The sequence below is a fragment of the Anas acuta genome, chromosome 4, assembly GCF_963932015.1.
Source record: "Anas acuta chromosome 4, bAnaAcu1.1, whole genome shotgun sequence".
Taxonomy (NCBI): Eukaryota; Metazoa; Chordata; class Aves; order Anseriformes; family Anatidae; genus Anas; species Anas acuta.
This window is the reverse complement of record NC_088982.1, coordinates 22,345,597-22,366,588: the sequence shown is the minus strand read 5'-3', so window position 1 is coordinate 22,366,588 and position 20,992 is coordinate 22,345,597. Positions and strand designations below refer to the sequence as shown.

Sequence of the window (20,992 nt, the reverse complement as noted above, 5' to 3'; positions counted from 1 at the left end):
TATTGGTGCTTTGTAGCAGATCTTTACCCTATTTGGCTCACATTTAATATCAAAGTTACCGTATCTTTTATTCTATGACTGATATTTGCAAACTAGCAGATGCTAATGGTGCAGAAAAGTGCATAAGAGCTTGAGAGATCATTGTTGAATCATTGCATGAAGCCACAGATAATATGGATATGTACACTCTAGCTTTACTGAAACAGACTTTGAACTGTCATGGGTTTGGATATCAGTTGGTCAAATATTTCATTTCAAGGAAATTATTTTGTGTGTGTGTGCACCAAAAGAAAATATGATGTTAATCCAGTGAGACTTGGGCCCCACACTGCTTCAAATAAGATTAAAGGGATTGCCTACCAGGGTGAAGTTCTATTAAATTTATAAATATTCATTGGTATATTGAAAAGTTTAAAGCAGACTGAATTTCACTTAATTGCTTACAGAAAGTAATCTTATTTAAAAGAATACTGTTAATTAGATTTTCAAGGAAAAAAGACCGGGAATCCAAGATTTTTGTACAAAGAAAGGCTTCGGGCAGCTGAGTTTTATGAAACACAGAAGTCATCAGATCAATTATGAGGGTTAAATTAGTTGCTAGTTTGGCATGAAGATATTTTGTAGTTACAATATAATATCTGTATGCTTTTAAGGGATTCACAGTAGATGAACATTCTCAACCAAATGGAAGTTCCTGAGTATTGAGTTAAAAGTGATAGTATTCCTGGTAACATCAGACAAAACAAAAATAGCTGAAAAACTGAGCTACATCATGCAAAACCACAGATTAGAGATGCCAGAGTAGTAGAATCATCTCTACCTGAGGAGGTATCAAAACAAACAAACAAACAAACAAAGTCCCAAAACAACAAGAGTTGCTCTGCAATGTCAGTAGACAGTACAAGCCATGTGAGTACTGTAATGAAGAGAGTGGCCGCAATGTGCTGTCACAACCCAAAGAATCACTTATTAATAGTAAGGGTTAATAAAAGTAAGGGTTGATACCAAAGCAGCATTTTTCTTACAATGCCTTCCAAAGCTAAATCAGTATTTCCAGGAACTGTGTTAACAAGGCATAATGTTGGAATTCAGTAAGACAGAAAAATATTGGTGCTACTGAGAAATACTAATCCTCTGACTTGGTTTCTTTGCCAAGAATTTCATTTCAGTTTGGGAAGGATTGCATCCCATGGGAGCGACTCCACAGCACAGAGGACAAGAGTGACCAAGAAGGAGAAGTGAATGAAGTGCCATAGACTGACCACAGCCCCCATTCCCCTGTTGCCCTGCACTGCTTGGGGGGAGGAGGTGGAAGAGGGTGGATGGCATTTTTGATTTCTTTCCTTTGTTTCTCGCTTCTCTAGATTGTTAGGAATAGGCAATAAATGTGACTGTCTCCCGACTCTGTTTTGCCTGTCATGATAACTGTTGAGCAATCTCCCCGTCCTTATCTCAACCCTCAAGCCCTTTGCATCCTATTTTCTCCCTGTTCCTCTTTGAGGAGGGGGAGTGAGAGAGCAGTTGTGGTGGAGCTCAGCTGCCCACCCGAGTAAAACCATCCCAGAAGCGCATGTTGAGAACTGCTTTGGAGAGCAGTTTTCCAAAGATGCCCAAGATGAGTTCCTGGAATGTGCAAAGGGTGCAAAGGGCTCTTTAGTGAAACCTGGGGGAAAAAGTTAAGATCTAGGTTATAGTAGTATACGTTCTCTGTGCTTCTCACAAAATGTACACATTGGGAACAGGAGTGGCAAGCAGTTTCTTTTTAAGGGAAGTTTTAGAGAAACCAATTTAGAGGGGCGATGTTTGCTTTCTCCCATTTGCCAGCAGCCTCTCCTGATCGCGGTGACATTTGATGGATAACCCTGGGAGGCCTCACGGTTAGGTCCACCAACTCCTTCAGAACCCATTTGTTCATCCTGCCAGGCTTTTCCCCACAGGCCCCAACATGCCCCCCTGGCCCTACAAAAAAGACCCTTTGTCTGCAGAGGTGAGGCCACGTTGAGTTGGATTTCCCCAAGGACACAGCGAGCGGTGAGACCACATACAGAGTTTTATTGCCCACAGGGTGCCACAGTCACAGAGGGCCTTGTCTGCCATCTCCACGCTTGGGTGTGCTGCTCGGGCCCTGGAAAGCTGCAACAAGACAGACAGAGCTATGAGCAGCCAGCCCAGGCAGCTGTGCCCCCTGCCACCCTGGAGCTGCTCCCCCCTGGTTGGCCGGCCCCTGGTGCTGGGCATTTGCCGGGCTGCTTCTGGGCTCTGACCTCTGCCCGGACCCACGGATCCGGAGCTCAGCCCCATGTGAAGCAACCTGCTCTCTGACGGAGCCTCATTTCCTTCTTCTCCTTGCCAGGATGGCAGCAAAAGTACAGACCAAAGAGGCAAACATCAGAGCACCGCTCCACAGCCCTGGCTTCCAGCCCTGCCCTACAGCTGGGACACATGCTTGGGGAGCCACTGTGCAAGGCTCTACATATCACTCCTTGATGGTTGCTAAAGCTTTTTCAGGAACTCGGAGGCAGGTTGCAAGGAAAAGCCCTGCATCCCTGTCTACCCCATCTTCAGCCCATGGGACACAGCACGGTGTGTGCCCTGTTCTGCAAAGGCAGGGCCCGGAGGAAAGAGGAAAGAGAAAGCAGAGGCCCCTACAGCTCTCTGGTCAGGAAAGGGAGTGGTAAGTTCCAGTGTGGGCTCTCACCAAGGATTTCGAAGGTTGACGTGTGCAGCCTCTGCCCGTTCTCTAGGCAGCCTCTCCTGGCTACAGTACGGAGCCTCTCCAACATGGGGGGGGGGCGTTTCTGGCCTAGGGCAAGACAGGAAGGCACAAGTTCATGGGGGTCCAAAAAGATGCCTCCAGTAAACATGAAGGAGCGGGGAAATGGCTGGCTAGGTCAGAGCCTTTCTATTCTAGCCTTGCCAGGTTCTGCCTCTGCCCTGAGGGAAAAGGTTTCTCTACCACCCCGACCCCAACGGCACAGTCCCTTCCCAAAGCAGCTCACCCGGATGCTGGGGTCCCTGCACACACGCTTGACAGCCTCCACGACCTGGGGCAGCTTCTCTGCCATCGCGGGCTCTGCAAGAGATCCAGTGAGGCATGCGTGGAGGCACAGCCCGGAGGGCGGAAGAGAGCCCTCCAAGCCCTGACCCCGCAGTACTGACCGTCACAGCGTGCCAGAGCACCGAGCAGACCCAGGGCTGCCACGCGCACGGCCTCCCTCTCGTGGCCCAGCTGGGACTCCAGGAACAGGATCGTCTCCTCTGGGCAGATGCGAGTTGTGGGGAGGAAATCCCATCCTGCATTAGCAAGCAGCTTACCCCCATTGCTGAGCTTTGGGAGAGAGCTGCCGGGACCCCACGGGGCATCGCCACAGCTCCTCTCCTTACCTTGCAGCAGGATGCACTGGCTCAGCTCTGCCTTCTGGTCCTGGCTGTGCTCTGTGGTGTCGGCAGTGAGCTGTGGGAACAAGGTCCCACATGGTGGAGAAAGTCCCAGCAGCATTGAGAGGGCCCAAAAAGAAACGGCGCTGCCAGCTCTCATCTCCCTGGGCACTGGTGGCAAGAGGACCCCCAGCCAAAACCCAGCCCACCCCACAGCGTCCCCAGGGACCCACGCACAGGTCTGGAGCACCCAGGAGCCACCCAGGAGCCAAGGCCGAGCAGCATTCAAAGACTCGGGGCTCTGGAGTCCTCCCGAGACTCAGCCAAGAGATAATTGCTGTGGCATGTTCATGGTGCCCAAGTTTAGAAGCTACTATTTGTCTCATTTTCCATTAATCACAGGCGGAAATAATCTAACAGTTGCCCACAAATAAATTTAAAAAAGCTGTTTGATTAAGGGCTTGTCCATGTGGGGAAATAAATGTGGAATGAATTAGGATGTGAAATGATAGGCCACTAACTCCTCTCATTAACTCTCCAGAATAGCACTCCTACTCGGCTGCAATAATGCTGCTGCGAAATGGATTTTAATATAACATGGAACTGTATTAAGATACAATGTGTTGAAGTTTTCTCTAGCAGGTTGTTTTATTTGTCAAACAGGAGGTTATACATGAAGCCACTGTAAGACTGTCAGCAGTAAAATAATTAAATTGCTTCTCCTCATTAACTTCCACATGTAGAATGTCCCAAAATAACATGTAGTTAAAATCTTTCTTCCAGACTATGTCTTCCAGGTAGAAAAAGAATCATCTTTATTTACACTAAAGGTTAATCATCCTTTTAATATAATAAAAAATGGTGCTTCTTTTCACACTCAGAATCTGTAAAAACCTTGGCTTTCAGTCTTTAGTTCTTTTTGCTTTTTAAGTATTCAATTAAGGAGTCCTTTAGTAGTCTAGCAGGAAAATACTTATACCTTGAGCTGAATGAAAAGAATCATTAAAGTCAGTGGAGAAAGCTCTCATTAACTTCAGAGGATATGAAACTGATTCAGAAAATCCTAAAAAAAAGTTTTGTTACTTCCTTTATTCCTTTATGAAATTTCTTTTCCAGTCTGATGAATGTATCTATTTTGTTCAATATTGCTGGAAAAGGCACAAAATAAAACTGATCAGCTGTCAGGGTTGACACATAACCTCTGTACCACTGATACTTATAAGGTTTAAACTGTTAAATATGGGTAATCAGTCATGCAGAAGTGCTCATTCAACTCCTAGGCTGATCCTTTCTGGTTGTTATTAAAATAGGAGTGAGCATAGGAGATGATTCTGTAATTACATGGATCCAATTGTTTTGTTAGTTCTCACAGTTAATTTAGTTCTAGATCCTAAGTGGGACAGATGCCTGCTGTGTTACCAAGTAAAGACAAATTCTTGCATTAAAGACTCTTCCGCTTGGGTATATGTTATATTGGAAATGAACTTTGTGTACTTCTGAAAGCATAGTAGTTTCCTAAATTAAATCACAGAATCATTCAGGTGGGAAAGGTCTCTAAGATCATATAGTCCAACCTTTAACCTAGTACTGACAAGTCCACCACTAAACTGTGCTACTAAATTCTCTATCTACATATTTCTTGAAGACCTCCAGGGATGATGACTTAACCACTTCCCTGGGCAGCCTGCTCCAATGCTGCAGAACCCTTTCAGTAGAGAAATTTCTCTTAATATCCAAACTAAACATCCACGGGTACAACTTGATGCCATTTCCCCATATCTTATCACTTGCTTCTTGGGAGAAGAGCCCGATTCCCCCCTCTCTACAACCTCCTTTAAAGTAATTGTAATTAAGGTTATTGTAATACAATAAAGTCTCTCCTAAACCTCCTCTTCTCCAAGCTAAACAACCCCAGCTCCCTCACCTGTTCCTCGTTAGACTTATTCTCTAGATCCTTCACCACATTTGTTGCCCTTTTTTGGACATGCTCTAGCACCTTGATGTCTTGTGGTAAGGGGCCTCAAACTGAACACAGTACTCGAGGTGTGGCCTCACCAAAGTGAAGTACAGAATTTAATCTCCCTCTGAGAATGACTTCAGAAGAAATGGGAACACCAAAGACTAATGCTCTAAATAAATAATGATGGAAATCAGACAGTAATATAGCTCATGGAAATCTCTGTGCAAGTATATTCATGCTTCTGTGACAAGAAAAAAAAAAAAAAACAAACAAATAGTTCTGTATGTATTTTTATATATATATAGTGAATTCAGGTGTAATTATTTACAAATAATACTGCAAAATGAAACTAATTCCATGTTGTGGAAGATTTCAGTTTTATAACATCTTGCAATGAAATCTAAAAATTTCAATTTCTTCCTTTGAAAGGGAAGCTGCTATGGATTATGCAAATCTTGAGGCATCCAAGCACACTTTGTGTGCTAGTTCTGTGTTGACATGTAATCCTACAGTCTTCAAAGCCTGCTTACTAATATATCTATGAAATACTTGGGATATTAGAAACAGTGATCAAAGTAAAACTTGGCAGACTTTTAAAATAAATGGTTAATTAAAAAATAAGAGTTTCAGTTTATACTAACTTTTTTCTCCTGTTTATTTTATTTTATTTTATTTTATCTTATCTTATCTTATCTTATCTTATCTTATCTTATCTTATTTTATTTTATTTTATTTTATTTTATTTTTTTCCATAACCATTGAATTTTGTTTCAAAGCAGGCCCTTTCTGCTGTTTATTTTTTTACCATTGAATTGTGTTTCAAAAAGCAGGCCCTTTCTGCTGTTTTTTTTTTTTTTTTTTCTTGGATATGCAATTTCTTAACAAATGGGCAGTCATCAGAAAAACTTCTTTGAACCAGTTTAATTTCTTCTGTAGATTGTACAATCTGTTTAGTACTCTGCTTTGGTGTAAATATCACACTGATAAAGTTCTTAAAAGTCAATATGGAATAATAAGGTAAGATTCTCTTTTCACAGAAATAATCAGCTTTTCTCAGCATAATCTGGGATTTCAAACCTCATTGCAACCCAGACTAACGATTCATGCAGTTGTAATCATAAACCTTTTCGCCCTAACCTTCTCAGATGTAAAAGTCAATTTATACAATACTCAGCTATTTATATGGTAATATGGTACTACAGGACACAAAACCCCAACTCCCTTTACTTTATCTATGTAATTACATATCTTTGTTATTGTTAACATTGAAATGTTAAGAAAAAGTAGTTTGCAGCCTGTAATAAGTACAAAGTTTTTTTCTCCTGATCTAAATCCAGAGGACTTCTTTGTCCAGAACATTTTCATTTTTTTTCCAGTGATGTTTAATTGGGTTCATAATAGTTTTCTTTCATGATAAGCCTCTGAAAATGAAATTATTTGCTAATAAAACAACATGTTCTTCTTTTCAAGTGGGGTAAAAAGAGAAGGGCAAGGATGCTTTTTAAAAGCAGCACTGATGATAGAGATCTTTCTCTGTGAAGTAACCATCGTACTGTCCACTTACTAAAAATGTGTGAGGAACACTTAAACTGCACAGATACATGTACATGGAATTTTCTGTTAGCAATACAAAGTTGCATATAAACGCTTTTTGGTTTTTCGAAACTTAAAAACCATTGTCTAGGAGCACTGAGCATATCTGTGATTAAGAACTGCAGTATCAGTCCTTAACTTAGGAAAAAGTCATACTTCATGACCTTTCAGCAAATTTCCCACAAACTGACAAATGTGCCCTTTCATCTTTCTATGATGAAGTACTGCAGAATTATCTCAGAACCATTTATATTACAGTTATTTACTTCTGATTCCTTACTTAGTTTAGCTTCTGTGACATTTCTGCCTCGTATATAAAATGGAGAAAACTGGCAAACTGGTCTTGAAATTGTATATGCTCCAATTACTAATCTTAGACTTGGGAGCAAAAATCAGTGTTTTGCTAGCTTTTTTGAATTAACACAACACTTTTAATTCAAAGTGGATTACCATTTCCTTGGCAGAAAGAAAAAAAAAATCATACCTGGGTAGATACTGGAAAAGCAACAGAATATTTTATGGGCCAAAATTCTGACATTAATTTCCTTTAGCCATTAACAATGAGAAATAATCTGCACACCACAATGTAACTAAACATACTGCCAAATTCTTTTTACTTAAAGGTTAGAGCAACTGAATGTACTTTTCTCTGGAAGGAGAAATTGGGTAAAATGAGTGTAGGCTGTAGAGAAAAGTGACATCTGAAGTAAGGGTTAACTGCATCACATTTACTCTAGGCCTTTTAGCTATGGACATTGCATAAGACGAAAAACACCATCTGTTTGCAGCCAGAATCAATTTCTGACACTAGGTGTGAAGAAAACTGGGAAAGTAGCAGAACTTGCCCCTAAGGAGCTATGCATCTGAAACAAGTTATGAAGTAGGAAGCATGGACTTATTTTTGTAAGTACTGAGAACTTCATTTGAAGTCACTGGGAGATGTGGCTCTCAGAATCCCTGAAAATCAGATTGACCAAAGAATTAATTAAAATTATGCTAGATTAACATACATAAATCACACTCTTATTTTATCCTGACACTTTTGTGTATTACTTGGCAGCGGTCAATAAGCCACTTTGCACTCAAATCATTATTTAGAATTTTTATTAGTACACTGGCAAGGGACCATATTAGCAATCTGTAAAAGTTGATAGAAAAAAGTCTGGTCTAGGAGATAAACACTGAGACGTTGTTTGTTACAGGCATTGACCTAAAATCCTCATTTCCTCAAAGGCAAGAAAAAATCTGTCTTAGAGTGAAATTTAAAAGGAAAAAAATGAGGAAGGTCATCTATCTTTCACTACATAGTTCTTTCAAAATGGATAAAGACGCATAACTTTATTAAACTTGATTATCAAAGCAATGCAGAATGCCTGTAGTAAAAATAAATAAATAATTAAATTGAGATTTGTCTGTCATAAAATAAATAAATAATTTGAGATAAAGTAAAATATGAAACAATACAATATTTTATCACCTGATATCTAAGCAAAATAATTTTGCAATATTATCTTTTACTTCTCCATATGCAATATCAAAAAAATTTAGGAATGAATATTTAAGTTTAAAAATGCTAAGACTACATACAGCAAGGTTCTGACCTTGACATGAACTTTATTTCTTGGGAAGTTAAAAGATTGAGTTATATTTTGGATAAAAAAAAGGGGGAGGGGGGGAATTACATAGAGCTCATTTCTCATGCCCTCAGTATGAAAACTTGGAAACAATGTTTTCAAATGAAAACCAAAACCACAAAAATGAGAACAAAATCTGTACTTTCAGATCCTTGTAGCTCTAGATATCCAACAAGAAAGAGTAGCAAGATTTCTTTGTTAGAGAACTGAAATTGATGCATTTTATAATATAACCAGTATCAGCCATCTTTCTGACTAGCTCTAACTTGAAATGTATCTTGAAAAGTTTACGTTTAAAATAATTTAATGTGTAACTAATACTCAGATCAGACACAACAATATTAGATCATAATAGAACAGGAATTAAGTATTTTGAAGAGGGAAACTGGAGTATATTGGATTAAAATAATGCATTTAGCAGTGCTAACCTAAGAGTGTAAAGTGAGTTCAATTTTGAAGGTGTGTTGAGTAAATTATGAAGCAAAATGCTGCTTTCTTTAAAGTCTCAAATGTTTCTTATTTTTTTCCTAGATAAGAAAAATACTGTAAGATGTTCAGGCACTACATTGCATACAGTATTGCTGCAGCATGTCATATTTATCTGGATAGAATAGTGACAGAAGGAGAAAAGAGATTCAAGAGCATCTACAAGAGCATCTACAACAGAACATGCTTCCTTATTATAAATATTGTTCATTATAAATAATAATCATTGGAAAAAAATATACTCATATATAGATGCTACAGAAAATATGAAGGGAATGCTTTATGCATAAAGCATGAAAGAACAAAAAATTAACTGTCTGAAGATCTACTGATGAACTTCATTTTTATAATTGGGAAATTGATGAATTCAAGAGAGAGTTCCTAGTTTTTTAAAAGTTATTTTGCATGTGAAAATGAATATTTGCATACTTTGAAAACAACTGGAACCTTTTATTTTCCAAACAACTTTATTATAAACTTTTAGAAACCTTAGTGAGATGAAAGGAAAAAAAGTAAACCCCTTAAAATTTCAAAGCAAAAATGTTTTGATGGATCAAAATCATGTTTATTAATTATTATCGTTGGGTTTTGATAATTTGACATTTTCACATCTTATTTTCAGGTCATGGCTGAGGATGGAAATTAACAATTGTCTAGGTTTTATCTCACAGAAACGTCAGGACCACTACCATCTCCTTATGTCTTGAAACAGAGATAAACCTTGTTCATGGGCTGCAGCCTGGAGATCTGCTCCATGTGGGACCCACGGGCTGCAGGGGGTCAGCCTGCTCCACCAGGGGCCTCTCCACAGGCCTTGAGGGAACTTACCCTCTGCTGCCTGGAGCACCGCCTGCCCTCCTTCTGACCTGACCTTGGTGTCCACAAGGCTCTATCTCCCTACATTTTCTCACTTCTCCCAGCTGTTGTGCAGCATTTTTTTTTGTTCTTTCTTAAATTTGCTCTCACTTGTTGGCATGGCTCCAGGCAGCAGCGGGTCCCTTTTGAGCCAGCAGCAACTGGCCCTTATCTAACATGGGGTGGCTTTTGGGCTCTGCTCACAGAGGCCAGCCCTGCAGCCTCCATGCTACCAAAACCTTGCCACATAAACCTGATACAGGTGTTCATGAATTAAGACTTCTTTTTTTTTTTTTTTTTGAGAATGGGACTCGAAGAAAAGGACCCTGATTTTTTTTACCATAAACAAACAAACAAACAAAAAAACCCACTGCTATAAATTACAGTTAAAGTAAAGTAACCATTCCTGAACTTCTTTCGAGTAACATGATTCATGCAGGTTTTAAGATATTATGCTGTGATATGAAGTTTTAATTTATACTGGGACAGATTTCTTCAATCATGCCTGCCACATGTAGAATAACTACAGCCTTCCAAAAATCAAGCTAAGCCACATGTATGAAGCCACATACAGTGCTCAGATCACCATGATTTCTGGTTTAGTGTCAATAAGCATTTTATTGCAGCTGCCAGAATGAATTTTCACTCCCTGCAGATCCTCTTATTTTGTCAGTTCTGCCAGTGGGGCAAAGAACATGACCTTTACTTAGCTGAGGCCTAAACACCCCCTCTGAAGTACTAGTGGCAACATTTATTGGTAAAAAGGTGGAGGAAAAGGAAACAACTCAAAGAAGATTCAATTCATGCACTAAAGGGAAAAAAAATCTTTAATCTCCTTTTCTGCCTAGGAAAAACAGGTTCAAGAAAGCTTTTGTGTACGATTTCTTGAACCAAGAAATGAGTTTTCAGGTCTACCTTTGCTAAACCTGAACCAAGAAAGGAGTTTTCAGGTCTACCTCTGCTAAACCTGATGGTAAAAATTGAAAACTTCTGTATTAGGAAGGCCAGCTATTTTTCTGAACGGCCATAAAAATTGGGGTCCACTTTCTTCCATCAATGTTGTTATCACAGTGCTATGCGTCAACAGATGACAGCATTCACCCCTGCTTAACACAGCATAGCATGGGTGGCATGAAAGTATAAGTAACTGCAAGAATGCAGACCAACAAAAATCTGTTCTGTGTTCTTAACATACCAAAATTCACTCTGGGAACAAGTAATTCTTATTTAACTGTTATGGCTTGACATATTCTATTCAGTAAATGTAAGGGTACGATCAGTAGATGGATAGATAATTGAATATCATGCAGGTTTGGGGGACAAGGTACTTTCTTTAGGCTTTCCATATTGCAGTAAATTTTCTGAAACCTTTACAATTTTATATCTACTAATATCATGTATGCTATTAAAATAAAAATATTATAATAATAATAATAATAATAATAATAATAATAATAATAATAATAATAATAATAATAATAATAATAATAATAATAATAATAATAATAATGTTTAAAAAAAAACCAGGGAAAAAAAAGTAATATATGCTTCTGCTTTAATTGCTTAAATTACTGGAATGGAGTCATTTTCAATTTCAGGACTTTACAGTGGGACTTAGGGAGCCTGAAATTGCTTGGAAGGATATTAAATCAGTTGCTCTTACTTACTTTCTGTTTGTACGTATGTTAATACTTTAATTAATACTTTAATATAACTTCATGAGACAAATGCATCCATGTGCTTCAGTATAACATTTTATATGATAAATAAAATATTGCTTTATCATTTAGTCATATTGAACTTTATGGTAATTGCTGTTAATTTTGGAAAATACTCAACGAGTACCCAGTGTTTCAAGTTAACTAGTGTGTAATTATTCTACTATGAACTCTGCCTTTTAACATAAATATTCATTAAATGACTCCAAGATATACAACATTGTAGTTACTATGTACAAACAGAGTTACAAGGTTATAGTTATCAATTAATTATTTCATCTTTCTGATACCAGCTGAAAGTTATAAACATTCATCCTCAATTATCCTTGTTTACATGATATGAGGATCTGCACTCAAATAAGTAATACATGTTTTCAGGAACCTCATTTTGTCTGAAGGACTTTCACTATTTAAAAGTCTTTAGAGTATTCCTGTGCTAAATTCAGCACTGGCATTAAAAGGTCAGAAAGCAGGTGCATCAGTAAAATTGCATGTTCCCTCAAGTTGGCATTTATGGATGTACAAATTAAATAATGGTGGGGGAGAAAAAAAAAAGGAATATGTCAGGAAATGTATTCAAATGCTAAGATTAAGCAAATTTTTCCAACCCTGTTTTTCCTTTGTCCTCTTTTAGATTCTTTCATTTTATGTACTTTATATAGCTGTAAAACAAGAGATTGATAAGTGATACTAAATAATAACTTATCATCTTTTAAAAAATAAAACTCCATTTTGTTTGTGCTATCAACATTACATTACTATAAATTTTCGTTTGTTTACATTAGATTATATTTGGGGAATTTCAAATTTTTTTATATTTTATTGATCATCTTTAATTTCAACAGACATTATTTATGCTTGCATAACATCTGCTGGGATTAAGTAATATAACTAAGTATAATTACTCTACAGATAACCTGTTTCTCAATTAAGAAATTAAATTGTTCTAGCAGCACTTAAAGCAAAACTTCTTAAAAAGGATACACACACAAAACCTACTTTGTAAGTACTAAGTAATTGTTATTACTTACTCTAACATCACAGGCTGCCTTCCATCAAACTGTGAACTTCTCTCCAACAGCCATGTTTAATGATGACTGAACAGTATTTTAAATTAAAATGCCACCGATTGCATACTAAACATAAATAGGTTTTACTGTGGCCAAAGACTGTTCTCCTTAAAAAGTGGTTGGGCAGAATCCAGCTTCTTTATGAAAATGCCTAACTAATGAGCCAATAACTTGATATCCTAGACAGGAAAGGTTACTTCTTCAGATAGATTATATGCTAATTATAACTTAATCACCCAGACAGGAAAAAATACAGACTTCTGTCTTTGTGGCTGTGCAGCAAAGGGCAAGTCATAAGAATGCACCTACCAGAGACGACTTTGACAATAATTTTAAGAGCAGTTGTATTTATGTTGTTATACACTGTAGTGAGAAAATTTTATTAAGATTTTGTTTTGTTCCTTTTTTTTTTCAAAAACAAAGAACAAAACAACTGAAGAAAAATTCAGACCCATAATAAAAACAAAACAAAACAAAAAACCCACATATTTTTTAAAAAGTATGAAATAATAAGTAAATAAAGAGTCTGTAAGATATTGAACAATCACCTGTAGAAAGAAATAACTCTTCTGAGCATGCAGAATGTGAAATATGAAAGAAATAAAGAAATATGAAATAAATAAATCAGTTGGTCATCTTTTAAACATTGAATCTTCAATTATCAATACTGTACATTACAGCACAATCTAGAATAATAAGATTTTAGTTTTCATTACTTTTCTTTTACTTTTACTCTCATTACTTTTTTACTTGTGTGAAACAAAATATATCTTCTAGATCTCCAAGGTCTGTCTACTTACTTCACTGGGGATAATCTGTGTCCTTATAAAGAGAAGTGTAATGGCTACAAGCATTGGCTATATGGAAGAATTTAGGAGCCATAGTATTTGGTATAACTTATAGAGCTATGTTTGAAATCCATTTTCCATTCCAGTTTGAGAATATTAAAATAATTGGCTAAGGATAGGTAAGGGAGGATTTTTAACATCCATAATAAGAAAATTAGAATAATAACCAAATAAGAACTGCCTGGATTTAAGAGTAAAACTCTTGTTTGCATATATGCCAACTGTACTTGTTGGCATATAACGCAAACAATTTCAGAGATTTTATAGTTATTTTTAAATACATGCTGTTGTACATTGCTGGAGACAAGATGCTCATAGAGCATTTTGACCAGTAATGACTTGACTCATAGAAAACTTGACCCATATAAACCATTTAAAATTTGTTTTCAAATTTGCTTCATTATTGTTTAGTTGCTTACAAAAGCTGGCATATATCCCATGGTTTTTTTCTAAGTAGGAAAATAATTCAGTCTTGATCAATTTATTGACTTATTTTTGTCTAATTGCATAATACTTCACTATAGAGATAGAGTGAAGTAGAGAGAAATGACTGGTAGCATATAATGTTTTATGCAGGGAACGCTGTTCAGGTGAGTATATATAGTCATCAATTTGTTATTAGGAAATACAGCACAATCTAGGGGAACTGAGCCAGAGATTTCTTGTGACCCTTCCCAATTTTGACTGGAAGGATAACAAATTGTGCATACAGTCTTGTGTGACTGGACTGCTCTTAATTGAAATCTGAAAATGTTAGCTGAAATTGAAAGCATTCACAAAGGACAAAGAGAAATCAAAACAGTGCAGTGGAGGACTTAAATGTTTAACAACTCTGTTACAAACCAAAGAATTATCGATACTATCCATAATCAGAGGAATTTCTGTTCCTCTTCATCTTCACTACACATCATGTACTCCTGTATTAACTACAAAAATTTAAATAAACAGAAGCAATGAATGGGAAAATCTATCATTGGTTGGATTAGTTATTTAAGGATATTTATTTTCTCTCACTTATTTTTCTTGGCATCTGATTTACTTCTGTTTGGCAGGAAAGGAGATAAAAAATCCAACTAGGTATCTTGATTGACACAATAAAAGAACAATATCTACAAGTGATTAAAAGAAATCTTATTTCATACAAGTAACAAAGGATTAGAAAACTGATTTCTCTTTTATAAAAGGTTATGTTAAAGGTTATACTATTTCTTCAGAAGTCATTCTGCGTTCTGCTCTATTTTCTCTTTATACTCATATCTGTGCTGCATGTCATCATAACCTCAAGACTTCCATTACCTTCCACATCTTAGTATGGTCTTCATAAAGGTAGGTCAAATGCTCCACATTTATATTCATATCATTCTGGGAAAATAATGCTGAAATCAGTGAAGCTACTTTATAAGCCAGGCTTTTAGTAGCATGAGAACAATTAGAATTGCTCATTATGAAACTTTGTTTCATAATACTTTATATGTTTGCATCCGCTTTGATTTACTGTCAAAATTAATTTAATTAATATTCCATCTGAGGCATCAAAATGTTTCTTTTTATACTCTGGTCTTCACTGTAGAATCTGATACAAGCTAGTGTCTTCCACAAGGATGAAACATTTTCATAAATGACAGAACAAAACCAGTTTATTCTTTCCTCTGTCCAAAACCCAAAGAAGAAGATGTAGTTTTCTGTACTGGATCTAACTGTATTGATAAGGCTTGAAAGGTTCAGATATTTAATTTTTGTATTTATCTTAAATCTGCTGCTGCTGTTTGTAAAGGATGCTATTGCCAATAAAGCATATCACAACACTGCCCTCACAAGATCTCACTGACCTCATACTCTGTGGCAAAACTGTTTGTAACCAGGGACACATGCCTGGGTATAATAACAGCGATAATTGCAGTTGTAAACATATTTGAATGCTGTCTACATCTTTTGATTTAATACTACAATAATATTCCTGATTGTGTACACAATTAAATGTTTCATATGCAGAAAATCTGTAACATGCTGATCTCATAGGAAAAACATCATGTGATGTAAATCGTCCAGGTAACTGAGCGTATGAGATGACAGAGAGCATGGTGGTTAAAGTTTTCAAGTTTGAAAGACATGATTTCAGAGACTGAAGCAAACCCATGACAACATTTAATTAACAAAATGGTTATTTCATTAATTATGTTGTCTCTCTTTCTTTTTTTCCTCATTCTTTCTCCCTCTTTGTTTTCTTTACTGTTTACATTCTTCTTTACATGTATCAGCTTTATCTTAATCTTTAAAAGATTCTTCAAGAGATTACATTTATTTTAATTTAATTTACCAAAGGAAACTGTCTGTGTTTTTTTGAAATCAGTATGTAATATCTTTAGGGATATATTTCTTCATTCCAGGATGAAAATAAAGTGCTTTTTTTTCCACACTATCATTCTTTTTCTTCTTGTGGTACTAAAGATTCACTCTGCAGAACCGGTTAATTATTATTATTTCACTCTTCACTACACTCAAAGGTCTCCAAAGATGACACTTATTACTTAAAATGTGCACAACACCTCTGCACAGATGAAATAAGTGTGTAGGCAATGAGAACAAATTTACTGTGGCAGTGCAGTGAAGTTCCTCTGAAATGCCTCCACAAGTATGTTTTCATTTTTTTAATAGACATCTTTTCCTAAGAAAGACCTATCTACAGTAAATTTGCTGGTAAATCTATTGACAGTTTCTTAATTTTTCTTTTTGAAGAAAATAAAATTATAGGAAAAATACACAACAAAGCTACAGAATATACATAGGGAACATGTGAGAAAAAAAACATTATATGAAAAGTAATTTATTGCAAAATGTATATATTGATAAGCATTCACTGTGTCAGATATTTTGTCAGGAACATTGCCTACTGAAATACATTCAGCCTGTTTGTAGGTCTATTATTTATGAACCTTTTTAAAATGTGAAATGAACTGCTGAACAAAGATTTTTAAGAATCTTAAAGTAGAGCCAGCACTATATGACATTGGGCTTTTATACAATATTATTTGCATATTTTCTTTCCATATTCTTTAAGAACTGAATTCTTCTGCATTTGTAAGTATGCTCATATATATTTAAACTAATCTCTCTTGTCATCATAATGTAGAAGTTATTAATCCTGTAAGTTTCAGTTAACAAACAACTTGTTTTTCTCCATAGCACTAGCTATTAACATGGCATCAACCGTAAATGTGTTTTAAGTCAAACAAGGCTTTATAGTAACCACTTCAATCTTGTGAACTGGTACAGGACCCTGCACAGAAGATGCATGGCAGAACTGTTTGAGGATGACTCCTCACTTGCATCTGGTCTCTGCCCCTTATGTGCTTCCCACACATTTCCTTCCAGTGGCATGGCAATACAGAGGCTTGATGCCAATATGCAGCTACTGTTTTCTGTGGCAGCCAGTCCTGTGCATGCAGTATTATCAACCTATTTCATACCTCTGCAACTTCATTACTTGTAGCTTCCCTTTTACCTGATCCAATAGGATGAATGAGGAAGCTAGTAGAAAAAGAAGGGAGTTGTTAGCCCATACCAGTTATGGAAATGAAGTTACCTCTAACTGAAGAAGTGGAAGAAAGTGTCAGGAAGCTGTGGAAACTTGAGACAAATCATCCAATCTTCAAAAGTTTTCAGTGTGGCCTCTCTTTAGGCCAGCTCAACAGACTACTGTGAAAGGAGAAAGATGTTATTTTATAATTTAACATCACAAATACAGGTAAGCCTTTTGTAAAGACGTAAGAAAGTGAACCAGAAAGAAAACATTTTTACAACATGAAATAACACCTTTTGAGAAATTCACTGGCTGAATTTTATTGCAAATAAAACTTGCTAATTTACAAACTGAAAATTAACAACAGCAACAAAAGAACAGGCACAACCTTCCTTCTTCTTTGTGTAATTTTGTGATAAAATTATAAGCAGATTCTATACCTGGACCCATCTGTTCCTGCCACAGTCTTTTGTTTTCCAGCAATCCTACTTTCCATAAAATCACACATTCTCTTCTATTGTACCCAATTTTCTATCATGTACTCAGATCTCTTCCATCTTGCACATCAGTCATGTTGGCAGTGGTGACTGAATTACTGGTTTGATAATAGCAACATTTAACAGCACTTGTACCTAAAACTGCACTTAACTGAAACATTTCTGTTGGAGCTTTTAACTATAATACTCAATCATCATTTCCTATACATTAAATGATCCCAGTCTATGAGAGATACAGTGGTGAAAGATGGACCGAAAGAGTGTTTCTGAGATGCTCCTGAATCACGTTTCAAGTTGACCATCGTGACTAAATTTGTCTGTGTGGTCAGCATGCTAGAACATCTTCAGGCTTTGAACTTTTCTTGCCAGCTACTCTAGCAAATGTATACACTTTTAGTCTGCCAGGAGAGGAATAGTTATATACCCCATGACAGAACCCCTCGGAACATCACAGATTACTAGTCATCTCTGGGCAGCTGCAGGCTGCTTGCTCAAACAACAGCCATTAAGTGAAGATCCTCCCTGCTCCACACAGATGCTCTTCCACGTGCTGTGCTGAAGATACACAAGCCCTTAGCTTGGCTTTCTGCTCCGTTTTATCCTCGTGAACAGCAGTTCATTGCATATATGGTCAATACAATTATTAGGCTAATACCAGGAAAGAATCTGTGTAGAGCAGACAAAGTGCAGTGTGAAATCAGGGAAGCACTGCTTATGTTGAAAGGAAATGTATGTGAGGGAGGTATTTTACCTGAAACTATTTTACTTGAAACTATTTTTGCAGGATTGAACCAGCAAAAGCCAAGGTTGGTATTGTGGATGAACTACAACATAAACATGCTCAAGCCAGACAGAATCAAATCAGTACAGGCACAAGCTGAAGGTATTATCAGTTTTGGATTACTGAAATTACAGATTTAATTCTTCAATCTCCACCAAGTTTCTTAGCAAGACAAACATTTTTGCTCTCACTCTTTGGTTCTAACCCACAGATGCAACACCACATTTGCATTCCCTCATGCTCCAGATGGATGTGAAATTTTTAATTTATTTTTATTTTTTGAATTCATCTGGACGCCTTTTCACATACAACAGTTCAGAATTAAGAGTGTTCCTGACTGCTTTCATAAATCAGGAGAGTTCTCTGCTTCAGGTTTTAAAAGAAGTCTGGATAATACCTTGTTCACTCTTTTTATGATCTGTTTCTTGTGAAGCGATTCTCTTGGGTGAAGAAAAAGAAAACTTGAGATAATTTAGGAAGATAAATCTTGGATATTTTCCCACCTTATTTGGTGAATTTGAAGGCCCAGAAAAAATGACTTCTGCTGCTGTTCATTCATAGGGAAAAGTCAAGTATTCCAAGCAGATGTCTCACTCAAAAATGTTAAAATAAGCTTTAATATTTCTGTTTTATATTATACTAAATACGATGCTGTTCTCTTTGTTTCTTCTTAAACAAGAAATAAAATATCAACTTCGCTTTCTTCCATTTTATGCTTTCAACCACCATGTAACAGAACAATTTTTGAAGTAATTTTTGCCAAACAAGTCACAATTTCAGTATGCTTGACCTTGAAGAATTTGAAAAGTTTAGCATAGATTTAATGTAAATCTGCATTTGTTTGATGCTATTTTATTATACGAAGTTTAATCTAGACCTGTAAATGTAATGTGTCAAATGAATTTAACTAGGTGCGTAAGATATTAATAAAGTTTACTGTGTTATCCAGTGCATTTAAGACCTGTCAAACACTTACCTTGTATTTTTTTAGAAATATAAGATCAACTAAATAATACCTGTAGAGAGTCCACTCTTACAACATCCGAATACTTCCTAAATACTATTAAAACAAACAAACAAACAAACAAAAAAGTAAAAAACATTTTATGGAATTCTGATTTATATTTTTTCCAAACTAGTATCTTCTGTAAATTCTTAAGTTGAACTGTTTGTTTCTTTGTTGTCTTTTCCATGTGGATATTTAAGTTTTCTGATATTTACAAAGGGTCTGAATTATTTGATTTCCAAATCAGCCTTCTACCTGGAGAACCTACACTGAGAATTCTGTCCTAACTTGATCCAGCTTATAAGAACATAAATTTATTTTTAAAATTATTTTTGATTGTGGAAAGAATCAAAATAGATAATTTTAAAAAAGCAGAATAAATATTTTTAAAAAGCAGTGGCTGTAAATTGAAGAACAGATTAACAAAAGAAAGATGACATTTATTGTAAAATGAAGTATTGTTTAGATTCATCTTCCAAATGAAGTTGTGATAAGCTGAAAAAAAAATCTTATACTCTTTAGGCTTGAATCCCAAACCACAAGTTAATTAAATACTTTGAAGGAATACCAGGAAAAAAAAAATAAAGAAAAGGGAAAGAACAGTAGCACTAATAATCCAAATTAAAGTTGCTACCGTTTTGCCTAAATAGGGTGTTTAGCCTTGCAGATTCTCTTACATACTGACTCACCTAAGCAGGCCAAAATTAATTGTGACCAAGGTACTATTTGAGCAGCACCTTTTGAAGCCCTTTTTGCTATCTACATAGTGAGTAAAAAGTTAGGTAGATAAATGAAAAGAATTAAAAAAAAAAAAGCTTGTGAGTTTAGGTTTCTGTGCATACAGTAACCAAACCCTGGATCAGTTATCATTTAGGGCTGGTGGATCATCATCGTATCCTTTGGTACCCCTCTGTCTGACTAGAAAATACTTTAGCACATACTATTGTCTGAGCAGTGGCCAGATTCACTCATTTTTATTGATTTCTGTGACTTGTCTTTGTGGGTCTCTCTCTTATACCAGACTGGTAAAGGTACACAGTCACTTAGTTTTGTAGAAATACTTAGTCTTCCATGTATGGCATAAATCCTTCAGAAAATGTAGTTGCAAATTTGCAGTAGAAATACTGCTGGAAAAACAGTGTTTTGCATATCGTATGCAAATGATCACCAGTGACAGAATTACACAAAAATGTAAAATAAAAGCTATACACTGGTGTATATGAACTCAGGAGAACATTGTAGAAGAACTTCAAGTTAGTAGGACAACCTGTGTTGTTTTGGCTCCTAAATTTCAAGGTCAGGTAGTGTTTATTCTCAGCATATTCTCAAAATTATGTGGGTTTTCCTGCTTATAAGGTATACATTTTGTTGCTGCTATCTGACATACCTAATTTTCTTTGTGGTTTTCAAGAAGATTTAGACAACTTTAGGTCTATGATTGCAATGTCAGGTCTAAATGCTAATTTTAGCATCTTCTAAATGTTGCTTTAGAGACTTCCCCATCCATTAATAGATCTAACTCTTGTATATGAAGCCAAAGATCATGTTGTCATTTTGGGGTGCTGTGGTTTCATGTGTTTAGTTTAGTTCATTTTGCTTATGGCTTTAAGATTTTTTTTCCCATCCTCACAATGGCAACTTAAATC

At 36.3% G+C, this 20,992-nt stretch overlaps 1 long non-coding RNA gene across 1 annotated transcript; it reads right to left on the bottom strand.

Moving 5' to 3' along the window:
- Positions 1–2,010: 2,010 nt before the first annotated feature.
- LOC137855214 (uncharacterized) lies at positions 2,011–4,035 on the bottom strand. The gene is made up of 4 exons (XR_011095603.1): positions 3,160–4,035; positions 3,000–3,073; positions 2,699–2,803; positions 2,011–2,133 (listed from the first exon to the last, which is right to left on the bottom strand). It is a non-coding gene; the product is annotated as an uncharacterized lncRNA (long non-coding RNA).
- Between the last annotated feature and the right edge of the window lie 16,957 nt (positions 4,036–20,992).